The following is a 23,693-nucleotide window of genomic DNA, read 5'->3' as shown; positions in this document are numbered from 1 at the left end:
TCCTCTGGCATCATCACGGCATTGTTGTGCGTGAAAATCCCAGTAGATCAGCAGTTTCTGAAATAATCAGCCCAGCAGGTCTAGCGCCAACAACCATGCCACGTTCAAAGTCAATTAAATCACCTTTCTTCCCCATTCTGATGCTCGATTAGAGCTGCAGTAGATCGTCTTGACCATATCTATAGCCTAAATGCAGTTGCTTCCATGTGATTGGCTGATTAGAAATTTACATTAATGAGCAGTGTACCTAATAAACTGGCCGCATATCTATACATATATATAGAGAGAGAAAGAGAGAGATTCATTCTGTTTTTGTTACTGACTAATCTAATGTATTTGCACAAATTTTGTAGCGTCTCATAGAAAGTATTAATTTAAAAGAGAGATCTGTAAGAGTTGTCCTTATATACAGCATGCTGGCCACTGCATGCTAAGGTTTTTAGTAAACAAAAACGAAAACTGTGACTTAAAGTGGGGGTCAAAAACCTACATATAAAAGAACTACAGTAGGCGAGGCAGTGGCTGTCGCCTCACAGCAAGAAGGTCGATGGGTCGCTGGTTCGAATCTCGGCTCAGCTGCCGTTTCTGTGTGGAGTTTGCATGTTCTCCCTGCCTTCGCGTGGGTTTCCTCCGGGGGTTTCCACCCTCGTGGGTTTCCCCCACAGTCCAAAGACATGCGGTACAGTTGAATTGGGTATGCTAAATTGTCCCTAGTGTATGAGTGTGTGTGTGAATGTGTTTGTGGATGTTTCCCAGAGATGGGTTGCGGCTGGAAGGGCATCCGCTGCGTAAAAATATTAAACTTGCTGGATGCTGTGGTGATCCTGTGGTGATCTTGTCCTAAGCCGACAAGAAAATGAATGAATAACTACAGTAGAAAGAAAAATAAACAAAACATTTATCTCCTTAATGCCTACAGACTTTGTAAATTAAAGTGCTATGTTGTGTTGTGCTGTGCTGTGTTGTATTGTGTGTTCAGTGTCAGTGTGTTAGCAGCAGCTGGTCGTCTGTCTCTGGGGATTTTCAGTTCTCTGCTGAGTCAGTGCAGCCTGATAAACACTCATAAGGATGTTGTTCAACCTCTCTAACCTCGTTTTCCTGCTCACATGATGCTGCTGTCCTTTGTTTGCTGATCTCAGACCAGCTTTAGTGTTTGCTAACATGCGATTAGGTCTCAGTTGGATCACTTCTTTGATCCGTCGTCTTACAGACTTCCTCACGACTTCTGTGTTTTCTTATGACCACACAAAAACACACAGCTGTCGAGATCTTAGAGCTTCTGAGAAGTGAGGTGCGTGCAGTGAGCTTAAGTTATAGTTTCATTTTGTTATATTAAAACATGTATATGTTGGTGACTACATGAAACAAAATATTTATCATTTATTTTATTTAACATTTAACTAACAGAAATGTTTTTTCTTAGTTGCCACCATTTACCATCATAAACAAAAAACTTACTGCTACTACAATACTTTTACGAATTCCTCAAATTAATAAAAAAATATTTACTGACACAAACCTTAAATTCTTCTTTAAAACATGACTCAAGTGTAAAATATGTGCAAGCAAAGGTGTGTATACAGTATATGGATGTTAACATTACCATTAATGTTACAAAATAAAAATAAATCTGTCAGTTGATCAGTTAAACAATGTAAACTTTTAAAAATGTACAAAAATATTTAAAATCATCAGATTCTTCTTTAAACCACAACACAAGTGTATAATATGTACAAACAGGTGTTTAAATACAGCGAGGAAAATAAATATTGAACACATTTTTCTCAGAAAACATATTCCTAAAGGTGCCATTGACTTAAAGTGTTGCCGTATGTTTAGATATTATGCTAGAGAATCATCAAATACTCGCTCTAAAATGACGTTGGTGAATTAGTAACCATTTCAGATGTGGGATGTGAATAAATAGCTGAAGAAAGTAGAAACTCCATGTTTGCTAAGAAAACAAAAAATCAAATTAGTTTACTGATTAAGCTACTGTATGCATAATAAAATGAAGTGACACAGAGAAAAGTATCGAACACATGAAGAAAGGAAGGTGTAGAAAGGCAATGAAAGCCCAGACAGCAGCTGAAATCTCTCAGCAGTTCTTCAGCAACCCTCTGCCCTCCCTCGGTGTAAATAAATATTAGCTGCTTCAGTCCAACTTCTACATTAGCAGGATGATAAAGATTAAATCATTTCAGCAAGGGAATTATCTAAAACACAGCCAAGAAAACTCTCAAATGCTTTCAGGGAAAACATTACGCTGTAGAATGGGCCTGCCAATCTCCTGATCTGAATCCAATAGAGCATTCGAATTAAGATCAGATTTGATAGACGAGACCCACAGAACCATCAAGATGTTTACACTCTGTTGAAGTCTGTGAAAAAACTCAGATGTGAGCAATTCATGTGACTTTATTCTCCATATGAGACTTTTATATAAAGTATTAAATATGTTTTAGCAGTTCAGCACTTTCTCCTTGTGTCATGTCATTGCTATTATAGAAAACTCATTTTTTTTGTTTGTTTGTTTCATTTCGTTTGATTTTTATGTTTGTATTGATTGAGTTCATGTCAACAGCTCCTTTAGAAATATTATTTCCAAAAAAAAACCTTAACATGTTAAATACTTATTTGCCCCACCGTATGGGTGTAAGACAGTTGCATCCAGTCACAGAACAGGAGTGGAATTCACTTCAATTCAAATCACCAGTAGCCAATCAGATTCCACCACAAAATCAGGCCAGTTAAAACTCAACCACGTCTGACTTTTAGATGGGTGTAACCAACTGTTTTTGTCTCCAGAAGCTTCAGAGCTCAAAGTTTCTCTAATTCTCACAGTGAGATGACATTCGGAGAAATCACCTACAGCGCATTGATGTAAAAACAGGAGCGTTTGCGTGCAGAGTCTTGCTGATTTACTGAGCCTTGTGCACTTTCACACCCTGAAGCCTTTCTGTTAAACACTGGAGAAAAGCTGCTAGCTAAAGGCTGCCAGGTGGATTAACAGGAAATGTTAATGAGCCCTTTGTTGACGTTAACTCGAATAACTAGTGAACACAACACAACGTGTGACTTTCTGTTACTGGTTCATCATCAAATGACCAGATTTTCATGTCGTTCATTCCTTTATGGATTAACTCTGGGCAATTGGGTTTGAAATTGTATTTTTAGGCTATTTAATGGACCCTTTTTACAAAACGCGTGTTTACCGGAGCTTCTTAAATCCTTGAAAGTTTTTAATACACTAGCTATGTTTCCATCCACCTATTTTTATGCACATTTTGGATATGCACATAAAAAATTTAGTTGATGGAAATGACAAGATGCGCATCAATTTTGAAAATGCGCATAAATAAACGTATGCACACAACTGAGTAGGATAAACTTTTTATTCGATAAGATGTGCATAAACTACCATCGTAACACTTTTACCAAACTAATTCCAGTGTGCGCATTAAAAAAGGTCATGTGATTTTGTTTTAGGAGTTCATGGGATAGTAAAAATGTGTGTGAATGGACACGCCAGCAGGCTGAGCACACTATTAACCATCTGAAATGTTGTTTTGGTCATTCTGAAATGCCTTAACCATTTCAGTATTAATGTTATTATATTATTAATTATCTCCAGAATGCAAACCGCGCTGTCATTGCGTGTCGAGATTGTCTTCTGAGGCATTTACTAAGTCATTCATTAAATAAAGACAAGATTTACGCAGCTTCTCCTACCGCAGCAAATTCCATTTTTACTTTTGATATTTGGCACCAGATAATCAGGAATTTACGATTTTGTTCTCTTTGACTGGTTGGATGGAAACGCTGCTTTATTCCCACGTCTTATGCCATTCCAGTTTGCGCACAAAGTTAATTCGCATTTTTGGATGAAACATTAATATTGATTGTTTAAAAAACATATGAACATTTATATGTATTTATGTATCTATTATATCACCTTATATCAAATTCCAAAAAACGAATTACTTCTTGCGAGGTTTTTGTAATGCAGTCTATATGGGGCAGGACAGTAAATTTGACGTTATTCTCTCCTCTGGTTGCCACCATTTGTCTCACAAATTTTTTCCGTCTTCTGAAAATCTTGATATCACCTTTGTGGAGTTTTTCTTTTATTATTTCAGCAAATGATATTGTAAAAATACAATCTTAAGACACATTTGAAGTCAAACTAAGCATATTGATTTTGTTAGCTCTCATTGCTAGTTCATCTGCGCATGTCATTAAGAAGAAAATAATAGTTTTTCTTTCTAATGTTTAATTGAAATCGTCTGTCTGAGATATTGGGTGTGGCTAACATACTTAATCACCCCGCTCCAGCTGTCAGTTTTGACAACAAACAGAAATGTTGAGGAGGAGAAATCTGTTAAGTTGGAATAACTCTCCCCAAACCCTTTTCCCGATCTTTCTGTTTTGGCCTTCCTTACAAATTGTGGTGCCATTTACACTAGTACATTTTACTTTTATGCCTGCCATAAACACTACAAATCTTCAACTTGCAAAAACTTAGCATTTTAAAAATGCTAAAGACCTTGTTTTAGGGCAGAGACACACCTAGCAAATGCCAAACAACTATCATAGACGAACCCCAACTGTGTCTTGCGTCGGCTCATGTCTGGTTCCATCTGGACCAAAAAGCTGCACATGAACACATCAAACTGACAATAGCTGACTGATTCAACAGCGCACTTTCTATATATCTATAATAAAATATCATGTACTGTCACTGTGACAAAAACAAAAAAATTAGGATCATTACTTAATTTTAATGTACAGTTCAAAAAAATTTTAGGTCAGTAAACTACTAATTAGCTGCTTATTAATAGTTAGTAATGTTAGAATGATTCTAAGGGTCCATGCCGTTTTCCATATCTCCATACCCCCATCCAACACCCCCCATCCCCCCTCCTCATTTTCGTTCGCACACCAAACCCTACACCCTCACTCTTCAGTTTCGTCTGCGACACCCCCACCCCATTTACTTTCGTCCAAGACGCTGCCCACCCCTGCTCTTCAATATAGTCCACGACAACACCAGAATGCTGTCATAGAGCCTATACCTGCCAGCGGTGCCCCTATTTGGGTTTAGGTATTGGGGTTGGATTAGGGATGTAGAACAAGATCATACTTTATAAGTGCAAATAAACAGTTAATTTCTTAATAATAGGCAGGTACAATAAATCAGTAGTTAATAGTGAGAAATGTTACTTGAACTAAAAGTGCTACCAGAATTAGTTACTAAAACTGTTATATCAGAAAATTATATCGGAAATTTGTGAAAAAGAAAAAAAATTCACAGGAGCGCTAATCATTTCTGTCTTCAGCTATATTATGTAGTCTAATATTAAGGACATCTAAGTTTGTGCACCTTATCATAAAGCACTAATGATTTCCAGAAAAGCACTCATGCGATCCTCACAGGCCTGCCTGGCAACAACAGCATTTTTTTTTTTTTTGTGCGCTTAAAGACAATAAAGAGAAATGCCTGCGGGAGTGTCAGAAGTAATGTTAAACCATTTCCTCACTACAAACAAATGTGCATTAGTGAATCAGCATGCCACTGAAACTCAGGGAAGTTATAAAGTGAGTCAGATGTGAGGTGATTCAGGTTGCCCATGAATGACAACACTGAGAGCAATCCTGCTAAACTGCACTGCATTTATCATAAGCTGTACAGATCTCGACAGCAGTGTGTCAATAAAGGAAGTGACCTATTTTTAATTTTTTTTGCTAATTATTATATTTATTTATGTATTTTAATTTTATATCAAGCTGTTTTATTAAAAATTATGTATGTGTATATATATATATATATATATATATATATATATATATATATATATATATATATATATATATATATATATATATATATATATATATATATGTATGTATATATATATATATATATATATATATATATATATGTATATGTATGTATATATATATATATATATATATATATATATGTATATGTATGTATATATATATATATGTATAAATATATGTATATATGTATATATATATATATATGTGTATATATATATATATATATATATATATATATACATATACATATATATATATGTATATATATATATATATATATATATATATATATATATATATGTATATGTATATATATATGTATATATATTATATATATATATATATATATATATATATATATATATATATATATATATATATATATATATATATATATATATACATATATACATAGCACATTTCATGCACAGTGGTAATTCAAAGTGCTTTACATAACCAGGAATAAAAGAGACAAGTAAAAGAAAATTTTTTTTTTTTTAAAAATGATTAAAAACAGATTAAACTGCATTAAAACAGTTTATAAGAGAATGAAAAAGAAACAGAAGACAAAAAAGTGTGATCTGTGGGACGAAGCACAGTGCTCATTCAGTAAAGGCACAGCTAAGCAGATGTGTTTTCAATCTTGATTTGAATGTGCCTAATGTTGGAGCACATCTGATCATTTCTGGAAGCTGATTCCAGCAGCGAGGGGCGCTGTTAGAAGCCTGATTCACCCTGCTTTGACTGAACTCTTGAAATTTCTAGTTTATATGATCCTAAAGATCTGAGTGATCTGTTAGGTTTGTATTCAGTGAGCATATCTGTAATGTATTGAGGTCCTAGGCCGTTTAGTGATTTATAGACCAGTAATAATACTTTAAAATCTATTTTGAATGTAACTGGGAGCCAGTGTAAAGACCTGAGGACAGGTGTGATGTGTTCTGATTTTCTGATTCTGGTCAGAATCCTGGCCGCAGCATTCTGCAACTGTTTCACTGTCTTTTTGGGTAGGCCAGTGAGGAGTCCGCTACAGTAATCCACCCTGCTGCTGATAAAAGCATGAACAAGTTTCTCTAGGTCTTCACTGGAAACAAAGCATCTAATTCTTGCAATGTTTTTGAGATGATAGTTAACAGAAAGTTTTCAGATAATGAATATATTTTTGCACCAATAGTTTTAGTTTTGGTTTTGTTTACCAAAATTATTCTGGTACACTAAAATGATTAATTGGATTTACTAAATTATTTTAAGGTAAGTGGTTGCAAAAAAATGTACTGTATATGGTCTGAATTTGATTCGTTCATTAATTTTCCTTCGGCTTAGTCTCTGATTTTTCAGAGGTTGCCACAGCGAAATGAATCGTCAACTATTCCAGCATATGTTTCACACAGCGGATGCCCTTCCAGCTGCACTCCAGTACTGGGAAACACTCATACACACTCATTTACACACACACACTCAAACATTACTATCAAGTTAATTCATATCATCTATAAAGCATGTGTTTGGACTGTGGGGGAAACCGGAGCACCCGGAAGGAAACCCACGCCATCACGGGGAGAACATGCAAACTCCACACAGAAATTTCAACTGGGCCAGCTGGGACTCAAACCAGCCATTTTCTTGCTGTGAGGTGACAGTGCTAACCACTGAGCCACCGAGTCACCCTGGTCTAATTTGTTAGGTTAAATTCAGCTCATATAAATAATTTGCAACCACTTACTTACCTTAAAAGTTTTGTAAATCCAATTTTTTTCAGTGTACACTTTTTTCAGTGATTTGTGTTGGGACAAAATGAAGGAATTAAGTTCACTTATTAGTTTTTTGTTTTTTTTTTACAATTTTTTTTGTTGATTGAACGTAAAAAAAATTAAGTTGTCCCCCAAAAAACAGCAAATGTCAATTTTTGAGTGCATTATAAGTGAAGTTTTATAAACTAAATCCGAGAGGAGCATGTGATATGATTGAGCACGACAGGCTGCTCATCTGTAATCAGTAATAATCCAATCAGATTTATCCAAGCTTACAATCAATAGACCAATTATACCCTGCCTTAGATTCATTTTGGAAGAATCCCCCCCTTCCACCCCATCTCCTCCTTTTCCTCCCTTTTCTAAGGAGAGAACTCGAGGCCTACCTGATCTCGGACCCTCTTTACATGCTTGACCAGGCGGGAGCCCTGTGCTCAATTATCTCTAGGCTCAGGGTTCTCTCCCGGGACAGCATGTCAAACCTGCTATTAATGCCCAGCATATCTAAGTATGAACTCATGAAATGTTAGAAAGACGCCAGAAAACACACTACAGAATTACTAAACCTAATTAAAAATCTAAAAATTAATTTTTTATAATAAATATTAATTTAAAACTACAGTATATAGATAATATAAAAGTAAAATGATTAATAAGAATGAAAGTTATTATAAATGCATTGTAGTTCTTTCGAAGTCCCAGTGTAATACTGTGGTGTCAAAAAGCATGGCTTCAAATGGCATGTATGTAATTATATTAGATAAGATCCGCATTTTCATAATAGTTCTTCCTGTAACAAGGCTCTTTTCTGATAAGTAGCGGTGTAGAGTTACAAAGGCTTCAGAGCTGCATTATTCTCACCTTTTATTGAGCCTGTGGTGCAACATCAGAGGCAGTAGTGTTAATAAATGATTCGCTGGGCAAAGAAACAGTTCAAAGATTCATTTAATCACAGATTCACCAGGCCCAGCTGCTTTTTATAAAGATAAGACTTTAAGATGTGTGAATTTTTGTTTATGAAGACAGTTTTCTTATAAATATCAATCTATACATTTTATTAATGTTATATTAAAGGAATTACGTAACACTGAAGAAGGATGTAATTTAATAAATGTGAAAGTGTTAAGTACAATACAGTTGAAGTCAGAATTATTAGCCCCCTTTTGATTTTTATTTTCTTTTTTAAATATTTCCCAAATGATGTTTAACAGAGCAATGAAATTTTCACAGTATGTCTAATAATATTTTTTCTTCTGGAGAAAGTGTTATTTGTTTTATTTCGGCTGGAATAAATGCAGTCATTAATTTTTTAAAAACCATTTTTGGGACAAAATTATTAGCCCCTTTAAGCAAATTTTTTTCGATAGTCTACAAAACAAACCATTGTTATACAATAACTTGCCTAATTACCCTAACCTGCCTAGTTCACCTTATTAATCAAGTTAAGCCTTTTAATGTCACTTTAAGCTGTATAGAAGTGTCTTAAAAAATATCAAGTAAAATATTATTTACTATCATCATGGAAAAGATAAAATAAATCAGTTATTAGAAAAAAGTTTTTAAAACTATTATGCTTAAAAAATGTGCTGAAACAATCTTCCCAGAACAGAACAGAAATTGGGGAAAAAATAAACAGGGGCGCTAATAATTCAGGGGGGCTAATAATTCTGACTTCAACTGTATATCATTTATGTAACATTAGTTTGCAAAGGACAGACATGAGACAAGTGAAGTGTGATTGAATAGTCTTTTTTTTCTGTAAAGTTAACTGAACCAATAACATTTTTGTTACTTAATTGTTAAAGAAAATTGTTAAAAATTATAAATATATTATTTTAGGTTGTCGCCAAAGTTTGACATTTTTTATATGATTTAAATAAATAAAACATATACAGACATTATAAAAGTATTTAAAAAAAAATTGGTAACATTAGTTTGCCTAGACATGAGACAATTTGGCCTCTGCATCAAATTAAGTGTGATTCAATAGTTTTTTATTTTTATTTTTATTTTTCAGGCTTTGGCAATGTTTACTAAAACAACATTTTTGTTACTTAAATGTAAAACAATATACTTTTTTATCAGGTTATAGTAATATTAACTAAAACAACAATTCTTTTTAATACTTATATGTTCAACAAAATGACAAAAAAATATATATTTTATTTCAGGTTGTCTCCAATACTGACATTTTTTACAATGACTTCTTAAATAATATTTTTTATAAATAAAACAATAGGCATTAAAAAAAGTTTTTAAAAAAACAACATTTCGTGTAACATTAGTTTGCGTATAGGTCAGACATGAGACAATTTGGTGTGTGCATCGAATTAAGTGTGATTAAATTATATTTTGTTTTTCAGGTTACAGTAATATTAACTAAAACAACAACATTCTTGTTACTTAAATGTTAAACAAAATTATTTAAAAAAAACATCAAATTTTTATTAAAGGTTGTGGTCAAAATTTCAGATTTTTTTATATAATAAACATAAAATGAATAAAAATTATAAAGCCTCACTGAAAAAAAGGTTTGAATCCCAGCTGGGCCAGTTAGCATTTCTGTGTGGAGTTTGCATGTTCCTCCTGTGTTTCCGTGAGTTTCCTCTGGGTGCTTTGGTTTCTCCCACAGGCCAAACACATGCGATATTGGTGATTTGTATACGCTAAATTGACCGTAGTGCATGTGAGTGTGTATGGGTGTTTCCCAGTACTGGGTTTCAGCTGGAAGGGCGGTTCATTCCACTAAGGAAACCTCTGATGAATAAAGGGACTAACCCGAAGGCGAATAAATGAATCATGCATATTTGATAGTTTTATTCCTCATTCCTTTTCTCATTGACTCACGTTTATTACTTTATAATCCAAAAAAGTCCCGTGAAACTTCTTTCGTCAGAGGCTTTTCAAATGTCATTGAATCCAATGGCATTTAGACTTTTTTTTAAGCATGGCTCACTTTCCAGGAGACGTCTGAGCCGCATGTGAAGTGATTTTAAAAGTGGATGATAGACTGTGCTATCTTCAAAGAGTTGTGTTTGTCTTTCAGCGGTCTGCCAGTATTTTTGTTGTTGTTTGTTCAGCTGATAATGTGGGTTATTTCTGTGGTGTGTGTGAAGGTTATCAGAGAGATAAAGCGCTCACAGTCAACAGTTGTGGACGCCGCGCTTCGCTGACGCTCTTCTTCTGTGACCTTTTCTCAGCCGCTCGCATGAAGGACCTTTGAATCTTCTTTATGGTGGATCACTGTGAAGTAATGAACGCTTATTCTCTGAAACAAAGGTCTTGTGGGGTGAAAACGGCTTGCTTTAGTGGTTATAGATCACATGATCGGCTTACTTAAACATGGGTTAAAGGGACAGTTCACATAAAATGTCACTCCCTATGCAGACAATAATCTCACTGTTAAATTACAATTAATGACAAAGAAAATATCTGGAAATGTAAATTAATATTAATATAAATTGTAAATTAATATAAACAATAATATTAATAACTAGTTTCTAAAAACTGATTTATTTTACCTTTGCCATGATGACAGCACATGATATTTTACTATTTTTTTATTTTCAAGATACCAGTATTTGGCTTAAATTGACATTTAAAGGGCACCAATTTTACCCGTTTTACAAGATGTAAGATAAGTCTTTAGTGTCTCCAGAATGTGTGTGTAAAGTTTCATCTTAAAATACCCATCAGATTATTTATTATAGCCCCCAGAATCTGCTCATTCTGGTGTCTGAGTTCAGTGTAGCTGTTTTTGTAGCCTGTGGCTTTAAATGCAAATGAGCTGCTCCTCCCCGCCAACTGCTTCTATGTGTGTGTCTGCTTCTCATGCGTTACATCAGATGAACAGCAGTCAGTGATAAATACAGATACAGATGAAGCTGAAATACAGCTCATTAGTCAAAAATGCCTAGTAAGTTTATTTCATGCATTTGTGGTGGAGTTTATTCAAGCCTTTCTGAAATGATAAGTCCCACATAAATGCAGTACACACACACACACACACACACCCATACACATACAGTTGAGGTCAGAATTATTAGCCCCCCTGTTTATTTTTTACCCCCATTTCTGTTTAACGGAGAGCAGATTTCTTCAACACATTTCTAAACATAATAGTTTTAATAACTAATTTTTAATAACTGATTTATTTGATCTTTGCCATGATGACAGCAAATAATATTTGACTAGATATTTTTCAAGACACTTCTATACAGCTTAAAATGACATTTAAAGGCTGAACTAGGGTAATTACGTTAACTTGGCAGGTTAGGGTAATTAGGCAAGTTATTGTATAATGATGGTTTGTTCTGTAGACTATCAAAAAAACATATAGCTTAAGGGGGCTAATAATATTGACATTAAAATGGGTTTAAAAAAATTAAAAACTGCTTATATCCTAGCCGAAATAAAACAAATAACACTTTATCCAGAAGAAAAAATATTATCAGACATACTGTGAAAGTTTCCTTGCCCTGTTAAACATGATTTGATTTGGGAAATATTTAAAAAAGAAAAAAAAATCAAAGGGGGGCTAATAATTCTGACTTCAACTGTATATGCGCAGTTACTGACACCATGCAGCAGTGGTTATTAAGAATTGCGATTTTATGGTTTTTATTACAAACATGCTCTGTTTTAAAAACGTTTTAAACTTATGTGACCTTTAGCCTCCTTGTTAGAGCAACCGACTCTCATGCACAGAATCGCCAGTTCGATCCCTGCTCAGAGCGGGTTGGGTGCGTTTGGTTACACCAGTGGGTTACACTTATAAAGCTTTTAAAACTTGTAACAAACATTTTAATCCCGGTTTATTTGCAAAAAAAAAAGTTCTGTAGATGTGTATATACATGTTATTATACAAACATGGAAAACTACGTCATGTTGCTGTGGGCCTCAAAATCACTGGGATTTGGATCCTATTTTACCGTCAGGAAATGTAAAAAAAAAGAGACTTACTTTCTTTTTATCACCCCAATATGACTGTGGAAACCCTATACCTACACAAAGTCCTGTTGAAACAGCTCACAAAAGATGATTTTCATCATAGGTGCCTTTAAAGGATTGACTGGGTTAATTAGACAGGTTAGGCTAATTAGGCAAGTCATTATATAAAAGTGGTTTGTTCTATAGGCAATCAAAAAATATATAGCTTAAAGGGGCTAATGATATTGAGCTTAAATGGTTATAAAAAAAAATAAAAACTGCTTTTATTCTAGCCGAAATAAAATAAAGAAGACTTTCTCCAGAAGAAAAAATATTTTAGGAAATACTGTGAAAAATGCCTTGCTCTTTTAAACATCATTTGGGAAATGTTCGAAAAAAACAAAACATGCACAGGAGGGTGCATAATTTTGACTTCATTTCCCTTTAAAATGTATGCCTGAATGAAAATATATTTAAACGTTTATGCAAAGATGCATTGAATAGATTTTTAAATGTTTACATTAATAATCAACACAGGCTCATTCTGAAAATGTAGCCAAATATACGTTTCTGGAGATCGTGAATTATGTAGCCAGAGGTACATATGGCTGCATTTAATATTAAATGGACGCTACGGGGCGGCATCATTCATTTTCGCTAATATAACTGCTAATATAATTTGACATAATGATAAATATTATAATAATAATGAGATAATAACAATAAATAACATAATATGTTATCAGCATGAAGGCTGGAGTAGTTATGCTGAAAATTCAGCTTTCAATCACAGGAAAAAAATGCATGTAAAAAAATATTCATATAGCAAACAGCTAATTTGACAATGACTCAGTGGTTAGCACTGTCGCCTCACAGCAAGAAGGTCATTAGTTCGAGTCCCAGGTTGGCCATCTGGTGTTTCTGCTAAGGTGTTCTATGCTGTGTTGCATTAAAAGTGTTGTTATATGGTTGCTGGGGTGTTCTTGGTGGTTGCTAAGATATCCTTGTGTGGCTGATACAGGGTTGCTAAGAAATTCCTGGTGGTTGCTAAGGCACTACTAAGGTGTTTTGTGTGATAATGCGGTTGCTAAGGTGTTCTATGGTATGTTGCGTTAAAGGTGTTGTTACATGGTTGCTATGGTGTTCTTGGTGGTTGCTAAGGTATTCCTGTGTGGCTGATACATGGTTGCTAAGGTGTTTTGGCAGTACTAAGGTAATTTGCTGGATAAGTTGGCGGTACATTCTGTGGTGACCCCAGAATATTAAAGGGATTAAGCCGAAAAGAAAATTAATGAATTAATGAATGAAATAGTTTGTAGTGTATGGGTGTTCCCCAGTACTAGGTTGCAGCTGGAAGGGAATCCAGTGTGTAAAACATATGCTTCATAAGTTGGCGGTTCATTCCACTGTGGTTATTCCTGATAAATAAGGGACTAAACTGAAGGAGAATGAATAAATGAATAATGCATTGGACTTTCAGAAGCGTTAAGAAGTCTTACTGAGCTCAGATATTAGTGTATATGTAAATAAAGATGAACTTAAAACAGACCTGTGTTACGTGTTGATGGTCGTGCTGAAACACACTCTCGCCGAGGGCTGTTCACGGCCTGATAACATCACGGCTTCACTGCTGAGATTCAACATCAGAATGACAGGAGTAATCATCCATGATACCTTTCATCACAGATTACATCACATTCTGCAGAACACAAGGAATACCTGCAGACTCCGTGTCAATGTGTTAGAAGCAATAACATATATAATTTTTTCAAATGTCTGTATATATTAAATTGAATGTTTTTAGAGTGCAAAAACATATCAGAAAATTACATTGAGTAAAAAAACATCCATCGTTCATATTATTTGAATCCTGACCCCAACACGCAATATTATTTGGAAATTCATGTTATTTATTTATTATGTTACTGTACATCTAATTACAATAATAAGCATAAACGTATATTGTTATTGTCATATGGTTGCTAAGGTGTTCTGGGTGGTTGCTAAGAAACTACTAATGTGTTTTGTGTTATAATGAGGTTGCTAAGGTGTTCTATGCTGTGTTGCATTAAAGGTGTTGTTGCATGGTTGCTATGGTGTTCTTGGTGGTTGCTAAGGTATTCCTGTGTGGCTGATGCATTGTTGCTAGGGTTTTCTGGGTGATTGCTAAGGTGTTTTGTGTGATAATTTGATTGCTAAGGTGTTCTATGGAATGTTGCATTAAGGTTGTTGTTACATGGTTTTTAGGGTGTTCTTGGTGGTTGCGAAGGTATCCTGTGTGGTTGATACATGGTTGCTAAGGTGTTCTGGGTGGTTGCTAAGGCAGTACTAAGGTGTTTTAAGTGATAATAGGGTTGCTAAGGTGTTCTTAGGTATGTTCCATTAGAGGTGTTGTTACATGGTTGCTAGGGTGTTCTTTATGGTTGCTAAGATATCCCTGTGTGGCTGATACATGGTTGCTAATGTGTTCTGGGCAGTTGCTAAGACAGTACTTATGTGGTTTGTGTGATAATGTGGTTGCTAACATGTTCTATGCTATGTTGCATTAAATGTTTTGTTACATGGATGCTAGAGTGTTCTTGTTGTTACTATGGTATCCTGTGTGGTTGATACATGGTTGCTAGGGTGTTCTGGATGGTTGTTAGGGCAGTACTACGGTGTTTTATGTGATAATGTGGTTGCTATGGTTGTATGGTATGTTGCATTTAAGGTATTGTTACATTGTTGCTATGGTGTTCTTGGTGGTTGCTAAGGTATTCCTGTGTGGCTGATCCATTGTTGCTAAGGTGTTATGGGGGGTTGCTAGGGCAGTACTAAGGTGTTTTATGTGATAATGGTTGCTAAGGTGTTCTGTCATATATTGCATGACAGATGTTGTTACATAGTTGCTATGGTGTTCTTGGAGGTTGCTAAGATATCCCTGTGTGGCTGATACATGGTTGCTACAGTGTTCTGGGTGGTTGCTAAGGCAGAACTAAGGTGATTTGTGTAATAATGTGGTTGCTAAGGAATGTTGCATTAAAGGTGTTGTTACATGGATGCTAGGGTGTTTTTGGTTGCTAAGGTATTCCTGTGTGGTTGATACATGGTTGCTAAGGTGTTCTGGGTGGTTGCTAAGGCAGTACTAATGTGTTTTGTGTGATAAATGGTTGCTAAGGTGTTCTATGGTATGTTGGATTAAAGGTGTTGTTACATGGTTGCTAGGGTGTTCTTAGCGGTTGCTTAAATATTCCTGTGTGGCTGATACATGGTTGCTAAGGTGTTCTGGGTGGTTGATTAGGACAGGTGTTTTTGTGTTATAATGAGGTTGCTAAGGTGTTCTTTGCTGTGTTGCATTAGGGTGTTGTAACATGGTTGCTATGGTGTTCTATGGTATGTTGCATTAAAAGTGTTTTTACATGGTTACTATAGGGTGTTCTTGGTGGTTGCTAGGACATCCCTATGTGGCTGATACATTTTCTGGGTGGTTGTTGAGATGTTACTAAGATGTTCAGGATTGTTGCTAAGAAATTGTTATGTGGTTAGCAAGGTGTTCCAGGTGGTTGCTAAGGCATTACTATGTTAAAGCATTGTTATGTGGTTGCTAGGGTATTCTGTGTTACAGCCAAGGCATTAATAGATGGTTGCTAGGGTGTTTTTTTTTCTTTTAAGGTGTTAATACATGGTAGCTAAGGCCTCATAATGTAGCTGCTATAGCTATATGGCTGGTGGTTAAGGTTTTGCTAATGTCTGGATGGTTGTTAGGATAAGAGAGGACTCTAAGTCTCAGTTTGAGCAGTATTGGTGATGAGTGATGATTAAATGTTTAGTTGACGGCAGACCTCTGTGGAGTGTAATGAAGAGTCTCTGGAGATGGATCAGTTTCCTGTTGACACAGTTGGAGCTTTTATCATGTGAAATGGGCATGAGTTTCTGGACAAACCGGCTTTGTTGGTTCTCAACAGATGATTTGTTATTGCCGCTTATATTAGCATATAATACATTCATATCTTGTGTACGATGAAGTGATAAGAGTGCAGTTGTTATCTTTGGTTTATCTAAGTTTACAGCAATAAATAAATTGAAATAGATTAGAACTCGTAAGGACAGTATAGTCATGCCAGTAAATGAGATTCTTGTATAACCACTGTGATTTGCTGTCATATGCTGGTATGCTGTTGACTTCTGAGGAACATACTTGGTTGACATGATGGTTTTTCCAGATAAGTTCTACAGAAAAAAACCCAACATGCTTCCTCATCGACCCCGCAGGCAAATCAGGAAGATATTATTGAAGGTATAATCAGTGGAAATAATCTATTCACATGTATGCAAAATCATCTTTTTTTGGATTACTGTATTTAAATGTCAGGTGGGCAGTTTTGAATTTAGAAATAAATATGAAAGAGATGTTTTGTTTGAAAGATTTTAATGAAAAAAATGTTTTATTCTGTAACATTTTTGTTTAAGTGCCAATTCTGACTATTAACTTAATTTTTACAGTAACTTACTTTTAAAATTGACAATTTACTGTAAGATTTATTAACATACTCATTCTGAAAAATTAGCTTTTTATACATTTCTGGATATCGCAAATTATTTAGCCAGAAGTACGTATGAACAAATGTATAAAACAAACGCTAGGGGGCGGTATGACAGATTTCATGCTCACCAGCTGACCACTCACCTTCGTGTGGATGGCTTTCCTGCTGTTACCAGTTTGTCCAGTTAGCTCACCAGGTTGGTGGACTTGAGACACAGAGAAGGTTCGTGTCCATCGAAGAATGGTTTCAGAAAGTGGGTAAGACAAAAAGCCAAACAATAGAATAAATAAGTGAATAACAGTGTGAAAATGTGGTTAAAAATCAGGCGAGGGCTTTTTTTCTAGTTTGCTTTTGAAAACTGTCAATTGGGTTTAGAAAAGTGGGTGGGTGGGTCAATCGGTGCTTTTTAAAACACTATTGATTGGGTTTAGGCAAGGAAAAGGGTGGGTCAGTCGATTGGTCAGTCAGTCAGTCAATCAGCTAGTTGGTCAATCAATCAGTCGACAGCGGCCTCTAGTGGATTTACATGAGAACAGCAAGTGCAAATGCACTCGCGAGAGAAATTTGAGATCTCTAAATGCCTACACAGCGGCCTCTGGTGGATGAAAACAAAAACTGTAAAAAAATGTAGCTCCTGGGACGTATTTGGCACTCACCAGAAATGTATATAGTGGTACGTTGTCAGAATGAGCCCGGAATTAAATTTATAGTAACTTACTGGTAAATTTGGTTGTTAATGAGACTAAATTTACGAGCACACTATGAATAAATAATTACATTTGTGATGTTTTTACATTACATTACTGGCAACTAAAATGACTATTAAGCTACTGTGAATTTTACAGTAAATTGTAATTTTAATTTACAGTGTTCTTGTAAATTTACGGTCTTACTGGCAACTAGCAGTAAGTTACTGTAAATTTTACAGCATGTGTTTACAGTGTGCCTGTTAGGATAAAGGCTGTTCATTAGTACTTATAAAATACATATTCTGCATGATTTCACTCCACATACTGGATTTCAATCCCTCAACAACTACCGTCATAACTACTAATCATGCTGCAAATTAGGTGTTTATTGAGGCAAACATCATAGTTTATAGTTTATTAGTCTCTTGAAGTGTCTTTTAAGTCTCTTTTGGTCAACAATGCTCCATTTATTACCATGTAAAATACAGTGAAAATGGATCCAATTGTGATTTTGATATCATAACAACATAATTGGAAAAGAAACATTTTTTATTAAATTAAATCTGAATTATAGTGATCTCAAGCATTTGAAGTGTACTACTTTGTGTTTCCTTCTCAAACGGACCTGAACACTGGTGTTTTATTCATGAACAAAAATTGCAGTTTTGCTCTTCGTCATCGAAGAATAGACAGACAGACCGTCCAGTGTTCTGTCACACATACAGTGAAGCCGTTATTCAGAGATGGTGTGACTATTGACAACAATAAGATTGTGCCATGCTGTGTTTCCACAATGAGCTGAATTAAATATCTGCATGATTAGACAGCGATCAGACATGAGTTGGAGATGTTTTATGTGGCGCTTTATCAGGCATATGAGCTAGATTTTTTACACTGTAAGAAGGGGTTAGATTTTACTTAGTAAAGTTGAAAATGTATGAAGAGAGTTTTGCTTTGTCCAGTGAAGACAGAAAATTGATTTATGTTTAATACAAGCAAGGCGCTTTATTGGTTTGTGTTGGAAAAATGTTTATCAACTCTTCATTCGACTGTTGTTGAGAAACCGAATAATATGTTTGGCTCTTGAAAAGCTCACATATGTAATAACAAAAAACTCAGAATTTTGTAATATTAGGTGTTTTTGAACTTGAAAAACTGAAGAAGGTTCGGAAGTCTGAAGTTGTGTAACGTGATTTGGTGTTTGATTAGGTTTATTATTATTATTATTATTATTATTATTATTATTATTATTATTATTTCCCAAACCTGTACATTTTGGGTAATGGGGTTTGATTTATTTTATACAAAAGACACAAGAGATGTTATACAAAAAAGTAAACTGGAACTGCTAAAAAGAGTTAATTAAATATGTATAATTTTTATTTAAGTAATTTTATAAAGTCAACAGGTCACATTAACACACACACACTAATTAAGTCACATTAATTATGAAGTTTATTTATAAACTAATTTCAAGAGGACTACGTGCTTATGATGGCTCATGTCTGGTCCTACATTAATCAATTTATGATTCACCAATCAATGTTTCTATACAGAGTTCAAATGTTCTCCCTGTACTTGCGTGAGTTCCCCCGGGTCCCTCGGTTTCCTCCCACTATCCAAAAACATACAACTTAAGTTAATTGACTAATCCAAATAGACACTATAAGCATGCTCCTAAGTAGTTATATCTTCATAGCAAGCCCTATTTGCACTAGCTTTCACTCCCCTCTCCCCTCTTGCCCTGCAAATGGGAGGGAGCCCCGGGCTCCCCGGGACAGCATGCCAAACAAGCTTTATAATCAATCATCAGCACAAGTGTAAACTCTTGAAAGTAGAGTCAACTAATTGCTTTTTACAGTGTATAGCAGTTACTTAAAAAAACACCCTTAAACATTTTGCCATTATGTTCCAGTTATGTTATAAAAAAATGTTTTTTGAGTGTTTTTAATTATTTTATTTAAATGTAATTTTTTTTTTTTTGCGTTAGAAATCATTGTCCTTTTTTGATCATTATAGAATGGTAAAAAAAACTTTAATTTTTATAATTTTCAGAATTTAAATCTTCTCTGAAAGCAAAAAAATTCAGAATTTTTGTTTTAAATGTTATAAATATGAAATTATGTAATTAAAAACCAGGAAAGTCTAAATAAGCATTCTGTATATGTTACTGAAAGAAAGTTTGTTTAGCACTTTAGGAGATCCTTGAAAGTTTAAGTAATGAAATAAAGGTAGAAAGTCATTTTTTTCTACTATATCTGCAAATATTAATATGATATTTTTCTGTACATAACAGTTATTTTGTAAACAATAGGGGAATGTTTTTTTGCACGTACTGGAAGATGAAGATTAATTTGAAAATCGTTAGAAAAAAAAATCATCTAAATTGTCACAAAAATGTGTAAATGCTAACATTCTGATGATAATAATAATCAGACGGAGAGCCGGTGTGCTTGAAACATTACATGATTTGTGTTAGCCTTTTTTTATTTAATTTAATTTAATTGGTTAAATTAAAATCTAATTTTAATTAAATTTAATTGGTTAAATTAAAATCTGTCTTAATATATTTTTGCACTTTTTGCTATTTGGCTGAGCACCCATTTACATTGATGTGTGTGCTTTTTTTCTTTTTTTTTTTGATTATAATAATAATAAAATTAATAACACTTTTATTTATAGGAGCCTTCTGAAACACTTTCAGGACACCTTACAGTATAGCAAAACATAAAGCGCACAAAACAATCTATATCACTGTAAAACCCAACAGTCAAATTTATCAAATGAAATGAGTGTAGTTTACCTCAAATATACTAAAAGTTATTTCTACTCATTTGAAAAGAATTTTAAACTCAGTGTTGAAGGTAATGAGTTAATTAAATATCTCATTAATTCAACTCAAATGGAGTAAGTTCACAGTACTCATATAGATTAGTTTTTTAACTCAAAAGGTTTGAGTTACCTTAACTTATTGGGTTTTACAGTGTATGTTTTTTATTTTGTGTTTCACAAGTGCTTTTAGTTTATTTACCTGTTGTGAAATGCATTATGGGATGTTGTCTGTAAATTAAGAGAAAATGTAATGGCAGTTTTTTTGCAGTGTTTTTGTATATATACAACACCAACCGAGACAATATATCACTTTAAACTATTACAAATATTAATTAAAGTCACTTTATTAAACTTTTCAAGGTTATAAGTTGTTGAAAGAAAGATCAAGGTCCTATAATGCAATTCCAAAGTATAAATAAACAGAAAAAAAAACATGAAACACAAAATACAGAAAATTGCTAATTTCGTATATAGTAAAACAGCACATTAAACCAGCAGATCATTAAAGCTTTTTTTTGTTATTTAAAATTAGAAATTGTGCAAAGGACTAAGAAATAAAGTAATATTAAATAGTTAACATTTGATTAAAGAAACATTTATGATAATCAAGATTATGGTTTGATTTGTAAGTACATTCCTTAATGCGAATGCTACATTTCTTTAAGAGCCTTGGCTTTAGTCTAAAATATCTATTCAGTATACTCTGAACAAAGAAAAATGCAGTTCTGTAGTGAGCTTGTGTCTGTTTCCTCTTGACATTCTGCATATTATCATGGAAAAGCTATGATTCACACAGCGGCCGAGCCTCAGGGCGGCTGCTATACCTTACAGAGACAGGAAAACCCAAAAATATCTCACGCCTGGACAATGGAGACATAAAACAACAACCGGTGTCATTTAGAAAAAACTAAGGAGAATAATACAGCATGGGTTTGCTGTGAGAATAAGCACACGTTTGCTTAAGACAGCTATTATGAGACCTGAACTTCAAGTATGACTGCTTTGTGTGTGTGTGTGTCATCTCCACACACACACACACACATCACTCATGTAAATGAATCGCATAAGTGACACGCACCGTATTTACCATTCAAATTAGGCAGACATGCTCACAAAAGCAGAACCGCCATATCAGATCACGAGGCTTTTTAGTTGCTGTTGTAATTTCCTAAATAAAAAACCAAACCAGTCGCTTATTAAAAAGTGAAGAGTATTACACCTTATAAATAATCGTAAATTAAATATTTTCCACATTTTGTGATTCATGTTTGTTTTATTATGCTTTTGAATTGCGTTATGGGACTTTGATCTTTCCTCCAACAACTTTTAATGTTGAAAAGTTTGGAAAATGTAACATTTATTGTCATTTTGAATACAGCTTTTGCTTTAAAAATCCCAAGTTGATTCTAGTAAATGAGACAGAATATAAAAAACACAAACAAAATATCCATAAATTAGCAGTTTTTCATATGTTGTGATTCACTTTTTAATTTTTTTTATTTTCCATTTATTAATGCTTTTGAATTGAAATAGGGACAACTTTTGAAAGTTAAAAAAAACTTTTATACATATATATATATATATATATATATATATATATATATATATATATATATATATATATATATATATATATATATATATTTTTTTTTTTTTTTTTTTTTTTTAATTAAACTTTTAATAGTTTAAATGCAGCTTTTGCTTTAAAATGTTAAAATTTTGGTACATAAAAATAAAACATATACTGTAAAAAGCAATTAGTAACTTATTTTTAAAAAGTGAGTAGCCTAACTCCCTCGTAACTTGGACCTGTTAAGTTGACTTAATTTTTATAATTATGCATATAATTCACTTAATCATTTGAAGGCAATGGGTTTACTCACTTTTTATCTAAAGTCAACTATTCACTTTAAAAGCTACAGCTTTAATCACTTTATTTTAAAGTGCATGCAATTAATGGCTTTTTAGAATGTGTGTAGACTTAAATATCTGTAACAGATATTGGAAAAAATTTGTTTAAATATATTGTATATCGGTAACCAATATCAGTGATCCCTAGTGTGAAGTGATATAGACTGATGCTATAAATTACAGTACAAACCAAATATTAGTATCAGATATCAGCCCAAATTAGTTCAAATATATCAGATATCGGCAAATACCCAACATCCAATTTTGATGATCTCAGTGTGAAGTGATATATTTTCTAGATTGGTGTTGTAAATTGCAGTACAAAACAAATATTGGTATTAGATATCGGCTCAAATTACTTGAAATATTGTCAAATATTCAATATCCAATTTTGATGATCCCTAGTGTCAAGTGATATATTTTCTAGATTGGTGTTGTAAATTACACTACAAAACAAATATCGAAATTAGATATCGGACCAAATTAGTTGAAATATATTGGATATATTGGATATTGTCAAAAATCATCAGTATCAATGATGCCATACGATACATCAAAAGTCAACAAAGCAGAAATCGACATCTCATAATGCAATTCCCAAACATAAATAAACAGAAAACTTCCATGAATCATGAAAATGTAAATGAATCATGAAAACAAAACTGTTAATAAACTGATTATTATTTTTTTTATTTTGTTTTTGCACTGTATAGGCTACTGTATACCGAAATATTAAAAATCTAATCTATATTTGCTCAACTTCAACTTTATTTTTGCTAAAGGTTGTCTGGCTACTGATGACCCAGGTGGTGTTTGTCACTATTTTGTTTAGAAGAAATTTTTATTCTAAATTATTTTGTACTATTGAGACTTTTTTTGCAAAGGTAAAGAGTTAGTCTAAGAGTCTAACTAGGCAACCATCCCACTGTACAGTGTGTGGGTATGAACTATTACAGTCATTTAATCTTTATTCATCCCACAGTGTAATGGACGCCAAGTTGAGTACACTAGTTTATCTGTTGGCACAATTGTTTGACTCTGCTTGCCTTCTCGTCTTGTGGCAAGCCATTTTAACAGTAATTCTTCACAAGCAATAATAGTACTCGTTTTACCTAGCCTAACAACATATATTATATTTTTTATTCAACATTTATTATCTGTTGTTAGTTTTACAGTTTCAATTTTAGAAATTTTATTGTCATTGTATCATTTGC

At 33.7% G+C, this 23,693-nt stretch overlaps 1 long non-coding RNA gene across 1 annotated transcript in view; it reads right to left on the bottom strand.

Annotated features, from left to right (window-relative positions):
• Positions 1 to 23,693, bottom strand: part of LOC137496027 (uncharacterized) — a 27,550-nt gene that overhangs the window by 1,490 nt on the left and 2,367 nt on the right. Inside the window, exons 4-6 of the long non-coding RNA XR_012408253.1 lie at positions 17,191 to 17,252; positions 14,074 to 14,154; positions 1 to 840 (exon numbers count right to left, since the gene is read on the bottom strand). The exon at positions 1 to 840 is cut by the window's left edge and continues 1,490 nt beyond it. This is a non-coding gene — a long non-coding RNA (uncharacterized lncRNA). The remainder of the gene's footprint in view (positions 841 to 14,073; positions 14,155 to 17,190; positions 17,253 to 23,693) is intronic.

Source organism: Danio rerio, chromosome 6 (assembly GCF_049306965.1).
Source record: "Danio rerio strain Tuebingen ecotype United States chromosome 6, GRCz12tu, whole genome shotgun sequence".
In the NCBI taxonomy this organism is placed as follows: domain Eukaryota; kingdom Metazoa; phylum Chordata; class Actinopteri; order Cypriniformes; family Danionidae; genus Danio; species Danio rerio.
Note: the sequence above shows the minus strand (reverse complement) of the source record. Positions and strands in the feature narration are given on the sequence as shown.